This window comes from Octopus sinensis, linkage group LG5 (genome assembly GCF_006345805.1).
Source record: "Octopus sinensis linkage group LG5, ASM634580v1, whole genome shotgun sequence".
Lineage (NCBI taxonomy): Eukaryota > Metazoa > Mollusca > Cephalopoda > Octopoda > Octopodidae > Octopus > Octopus sinensis.
In genome coordinates this window covers 14,712,798-14,720,020 of record NC_043001.1, presented here as the reverse complement: position 1 = coordinate 14,720,020, position 7,223 = coordinate 14,712,798, and positions in this window count along the sequence as shown.

The following is a 7,223-nucleotide window of genomic DNA, read 5'->3' as shown; positions in this document are numbered from 1 at the left end:
AGCAATACTCGCAGACCATCTTACATGGCTGTCCGTTCGAGTGGACTCCACTGCGACATTTCAACCCCAACAGGACATTTCCTCTAGCTGGTTAACGATGCACAACTGCACCCGTTAAAATTGCGAGCAGGGGAGAGAAGGGGTTCGCTCCCCTTATTCTATCTCTATTCTTTCTATCTATCTCCCTCCCTTGTTCTTATTCCTTTCTGTTTTTCTTTCCCACCCTTTCCCTATTCTTCTCCTCTCCCCTTCACCGTTCCCTCTCTCTCTCACTCTTCCTCCTTGATTCTCTCGTTGCTCACACGTGACCAACGTCTATCCATATTTCTTTCTTCCACTTCCTTCGTAAAGACAAGACCTACTTTTGCCTGTCTCTTCTCAAAGTTCGTTTTTCCAGCATTCACTACTTCACATCGTCTTAGCTTTTTGTTTTTTATTGTCTCGTTTCTAATTTTTTTCACGTTTTTTTTATGTCCTGTACCCATATATGCCTGTATATATGTATGTATTTATGTATTATTTATATTATATATATATATTTCTTTATTTTTCTTTTATTCTTTTACTTGTTTCAGTCATTTAACTGTAGCCATGCTGGAGCACCACCTTCAATTAAACAAATCAACACCGGGACCTATTCTTTGTAACATTAGTATTTATTCTATTGGTCTCTTTTGGCGAACCGCTAAGTTACGGGGACATAAACACACAAACATTGGTTGTCAAGCGACGGTGAGGGGGACAAACACAAACACGCAAACATATATATATACGACAGGCTTCTTCCAGTTTCCGTGTACCAAATCCACTCACAAGGCTTTGGTTGACCCAAAGCTGTAGTAGAAGATACTTGCCCAAGGTGCCAGACAGTGAGACTGAACCCGGAACTATGTGGTTGGTAAGTAAGCCACTTACCACACAGCCACCCCTGCGCTTGTTTCTTATAAAAAAATAAATTGTTCTTACGTATGACGACTTTTGAATCACCGTGTATATCTCATTCATTGTCACTGCTCAGTATATTCTGTGTACCTGTAAGCTGTTGCTGAGCTGATTTAACCCAGTTCTGCACAAATAGTGCACGTTACGATCAAAGATTATTTGATCTTTTTATTCAGACACAATGTATGTAAGATTCTATTATTCAATGAGTCACTTTTAAAAAGCTGTTAGCTGTGCTTTTAGGAAAAATTAAGATATGTTCGTTATAGAGCTTGATCGAGCAACTATATACCGTAAAACCTCGAGTATAGTCTGCCCTTCAGTATAATACACAAGGGATTTTTAGGGGGCTGTACTTCTGTAAAACCTAAACCTTGTGTATAATACGCACCCCTTCTCTAACTTGAGTCGTGCGTAATTAAGCCAGCAGCACCTAGTCGAAGAAACACTTCCGCGCATGCGTAATACAATAATGATGATGTTCTTAACTGTTATATGGGAATGTAAATGTTTGCAAATTGTGTTTGTTACATATTATTCTGTGTTCTGAATACTTTTATCTTAAAAAATGTTGCTTACTGCAAGTTATGAATGATTCTTTTATGACTTCATTGCTTTCAGGCTTAGCTTAAAGTATTTTTGCGCCCGATATCACAAAATGCATCTGAATAAACATTGCCAAACAGCAAATCGAGACTCGGACATTGCTTAGAAAATATTTTTCATTTTTAACCTCGTATATAGTACGCACTAGGGATTTTGACCTTTAAATTTTCGGGGAAAAATGTGGATTATACTCGAGGATTTACGGTACAAGTTTCCCTCATTCGGTTATTGTTTAGCTCCAAGTCGACTCTCATTTAACCGATATATAATTAAAAATATTCCAACCGTGATCCTCTGTTTTTTTTTCTTAATTCAGATCACCCTGGATCATATTATCTAATGTGTCCTTTCTGTTTATTAAACATGTGATAATAAGGTGATTTGCCTGCTATTTCAGATAGGTTGAGCAACTGCGTAGACCAGTAGTATTCAACAGGGCACATATAACAGAAGATTTCTTTGCTAAAACTTAAATGCAAAAAATTGATTACATTTCTACATACACCAAAACTTTTAATATTCTCTTTACTTGTTTCAGTCATTTGACTGTGGCCATGCTGGAGCACCGCCTTTAGTCGAGCAAATTGACCCCGGGACTTATTCTTTGTAAGCCTAGTACTTATTCTATTGGTCTCTTTTGCCGAACCGCTAGGTTACGGGGATGTAAACACAGCAGCATCAGTTATCAAGCGATGTTGGGAGGACAAACACAGACACAGAAACATATACACACACACACACATACGTATATATATATATATACATATATACGACGGGCTTCTTTCAGTTTCTGCCTGTCGGCCTGAGGCTATGATAGAAGACACTTGCTCAAGGTGCCACGCAGTGGGACAGAACCTAGAACCATGTGGTTGGTAAGCAAGCTACTTACCACACAGCCACTCCTACACCTATGAATTCTGAATAATATTCAATTATAGAAATATAAAAGGACCTTTTTAAACATCAAATGGTTAATGGGGTCTACCTGAGTAAAATAAAAATCAAAGAAGTTTATAGATGAAAAAAAAAGGGTTGCAAACCACTGGCGAAGAGGCTTTCTAATTAGCTTCTGTGAATTGTTTCAACAATTGTAATTCTCATGTGGTTGGCATGAAGTGGAGAAGATATTCTTCTGAGAGTTGTTACAGTGCAAGAAACATGTTTGGTGGTGTTCATTCTGCCTGGAATACCAGTTTTGGTAGCAGAGTTAGAGATAATGATTTGATTGGTATAACATTTAACTCCTTGCTAATAAGGCGGCAAGCTGGCAGAAGCATTAGCACACCGAGCGAAATGCTTAGCGGTCTTTCGTCAACCACTACGTTCTGTGTTCAAATTCTGCCGAGGTCGACTTTGCCTTTCATCCTTTCGGGGTCGATAAATTAAGTACCAGTTACGCACTGGGGTCGATGTAATCGACTTGATCCATTTGTCTGTCCCTGTGTCCCTTCTGTGTTTAGCCCCTCGTGGGTAGTAAAGAAATAGGTATTTCGTCTGCTGTTACATTCTGCGTTCAAATTCTGCCGAGATCGACTTTGCCTTTCATCCTTTTGGGGTCAATTAAATAAGTACCAGTTATGCACTGGGGTTGATATAATCGACTTAATCCGTTTGTCTGTCCTTGTTTGTCCTCTCTGTCTTTAACCCCTTGTGGGCAGTAAAGAAATAGGTATAACATTTAACTCCTCAATAATGGAAGCACTCCATCGGTTACGACGACGAGGGTTCCGGTTGATCTGAATCAACGGAACAGCCTGCTCGTGAAATTAACCTGTAAGTGGCTGAGCACTCCACAGACACGTGTACCCTTAACGTAGTTTTCGGGGATATTCAGCGTGACACAGAGTGTGACAAGGCCGGCCCTTTGAAATACAGGTACAACAGAAACAGGAAGTAAGAGTGAGAGAAAGTTGTGGTGAAAGAGTACAGCAGGGATCACCACCATCCCCTGCCGGAGCCTCGTGGAGCTTTTTAGGTGTTTTCGCTCAATAAACACTCACAACGCCCGGTCTGGGAATCGAAACCGCGATCCTATGACCGCATGTCTGCTGCCCTAACCACTGGGCCATTGCGCCTCCACTTCCTCAATAATACTGCCCCAACTGCCATTGCTAATATGCAAGGATAATTGCACAGCGTTCGTTTTCTTCAATCAGATCTCAAACTATAGCTATGGATGCGCCAAAGTGGATGTACATTCCATAGCTGACACTACACCCCCAGTTAAGTAAACTAGAAGCTATTAGGATACACCCAAATTGAAAAACTGTAGTTTTACTAATGGAAATAAGTTACACCCAAAACATAATTGACGTCATTGAAAATTTGTGACATTTCCTCAAAGCTCCACTTATTTTCCTCGAATCTCTTTTGTCGTCTTTTATTTATAGAATCACTTTTTTTTCTCATATCACTCGAACTCGTGACAAAGATCTGAAATTATTTATTTGTGTGTGATAAATACAGTCGGCAAGTGTCACAAAGTTGAAAGATAGGCGCAGGAGTGGCTGTGTGGTAAGTAGCTTGCTAACCAGCCACGTGGTTCCGGGTTCAGTCCCACTGCGTGGCATCTTGGGCAAGTGTCTTCTGCTATAGCCCCGGGCCGACCAATGCCTTGTGAGTGGATTTGGTAGACGGAAACTGAAAGAAGCCTGTCGTATATATGTATATATATATATATATATATATATATATATATATATATAGGCGCAGGAGTGGCTGTATGGTAAATAGCTTGCTAACCAATCACATGGTTCTGGGTTCAGTCCCACTGCGTGGCATCTTGGGCAAGTGTCTTCTGCTATAGCCCCGGGCTGACCAATGCCTTGTGAGTGGATTTGGTAGACGGAAACTGAAAGAAGCCTGTCGTATATATGTATATATATATATATATATATATATGTATGTGTGTGTGTTTGTGTGTGTGTGTTTGTCCCCCTAGCAATGCTTGACAACCGATGCTGGTGTGTTTACGTCCCCGTCACTTAGCGGTTCGGCAAAAAGAGACCGATAGAATAAGTACTGGGCTTACAAAGAATAAGTCCCGGGGTCGATTTGCTCGACTAAAAGGTGGTGCTCCAGCATGGCCGCAGTCAAGTGACTGAAACAAGTAAAAGAGTAAGAGTATAGTCACAGTATAAGCTTCCATCTTATGTTTTATCTCAGAAATTTTTTACAAATTGCGCTAAAGACGATTTTGAATCTTTCATTGCTTATTTTTTGCCTCTCGCACAACAATCCTAGAATCTCAAACAATGTTGTATATAACTGTCTTCTTTATAATCATTGAAGAATTTAATTTATTTTTAATGGTTCAACTCGATGTTCATAAAGCTATTAGTAATCTCTATATATATAAATGGCAAAATGTCTGTCTGTCCGTGTCCCCTTCATACAAATCCACAATTTTTTAGTTAGAGGGCTCACACTTTCTATGATCATTCAAAACCGTCCAAGGGTGGTCGTGCACATCTTTACATTTCCCCAGTCACCCCGCAAAGCCATTAAAAAATCAATAGAAGTGACTTTTTTCTGAATTTTCTATCCAAAACCCAATCAAAATGCCCGAAACTTGATACGCCAATTGAATGCCAGCTAGCTGTATGTGATTGGTCAGAGATTTGGTCAGTACTCGCGTGTATGTGCGCACGTTGTATATGCATGCAGTAGCACTGTGACCCGGCGTTGCCAGGTCATACTGCTGGTATGCCATACAGGGATTCAAGAGATTGAGTGAGTGGACTCATAGTGCTAGTAGCTTCTAAATGTTAGGGTAAAAAACACTTTAGGTAGAGAAAGTCGAAGGTTGCTCTTCTGTTTTGACAAACTGTTAAAAACGAATAATTTCATGCCTAAATTCTTGTAATCTAATGAATTTGTTTTAAAATAAAAAAGCATTTTTTTATCATCCATTTGCAATATGACGCCCTGTACTTACAAAAAAAAACCCCAAAAAATGTAGAGAATCTTGGAAAATCCCAAAACGTAAAAGTAAACAAATACCATGATAACGGAACAAGTAGATAAGGAATGCAGAAGTGCGCTATTTGTGGAAACGGAAGCTGAAGGAACAATCTTCAAATAATTATAACAAGTTCATGATACTATCAAGTTACCACCTTTTTCCGTTTCATCTCATTCAGTTCCTCCTAAACTCATCAAAAACCAAAAGTGACTGAAGATTTTAAAAACCATGATACTTGGTGCGATTAATAATTTACAGACACGAATGGAGAACGAGTTACTTCCTGAACAGAAGACTACCATTTCAGCGGCATCCTTTAACACTCGGATCACACTGTCAAATGTAGCGCTTATTTATTCATCAAGCATTGTCACGTAGCTTCGAGATTTCAAGGATGAGATTATTTATTTTTAGAATAGCATTGTAGGGTAGGTGAGAAAAGTAAAATCTAACCAGTTTGAACATAAAACATGTATTGGGTTGTCCGGAAAGTTTGTGCCGATTTTATAGTAGCTTACCTTTCGACTTACCCTCCCAGGCACCTCAAGTTAAAGGAAAGATGGAGATGCATTGTGCAACAAAATGGTTCATATTTGGTTGATTAAAAATGTAATGGCAAATATTTATTGATCTTTTTCTTTCCTTTAAAAATCGGCAAGAACTTTCCGGACAACCCAATAGACTGTTTAAGCTGGATAAGATTGATTAATATGCTGAATAGTGAATCCACAATACTGAATAGGCAATCAGATCACATTAAAATGGACACTGCTACAAATGTGGAAGCAACTCTATATAGCATTTCATCATCATCATCATTGTTTAACGTCCGCTTCCCATGCTAGCATGGGTTGGATGATTTGACTGAGGCCTGGCAAACCAGATGGCAGCACCAGGCCCCAATCTGATCTGGCAGAGTTTCTACAGCTGGATGCCCTTCTTAACGCCAACCACTCCGAGAATGTAGTGGGTGCTTTTACGTGCCACCGGCATGAGGGCCAGTCAGGAGGTAATGGCAACGGCCACACTCAAATGGTGTTTTTTTACGTGCCACCTGGACAAGTGCCAGTCCAGTGGCACTGGAAATGACCTCGCTCGAATGTTTTTTTTTTATGTGCCACCAGCACAAGTGCCAGTAAGGCGACATTCCTGGTAATCAAATCATTATGTTGTGGGAGATATTTGTTTCTTAGACCTAACTGCACAAACACAGTTTTAATTCTAAGAAGGCAAATGTGAAATGTTTATAGACGGTTTGGGCAGCAAACTCGCGGTCATAGGATTGCGGTTTTGATTCCCAGACTGGGTGTTGTGAGTGTTTATTGAGCGAAAACACCTAAAGCTCCACGGGGCTCCGGTAGGGGGTGGTAATGAACCCTCCTCTACTCTTTCACCACAACTTTCATTCTTTCTTCCTCTTTCTGTTGTACCTGTATTTCAAAGGGCCAGCCTTGTCACACTCTGTGTCACGCTGAATATCCCTGAGAACTACGTTAAGGGTACACATGTCTGTGGAGTGCTCAGCCACTTATACGTTAATTTCGCGAGCAGGCTGTTCCGTTGATCGGATCAACTGGAACCCTCATTGTCATAACCAACAGAGTGCCACATATATCAAGCATGTAGACTAAAATATTGAGATTAATCTATTATTTTTTAAAGAATACTCTTAATACCAATATTCCACTTAATTCTTTTATTATTGTTGTTT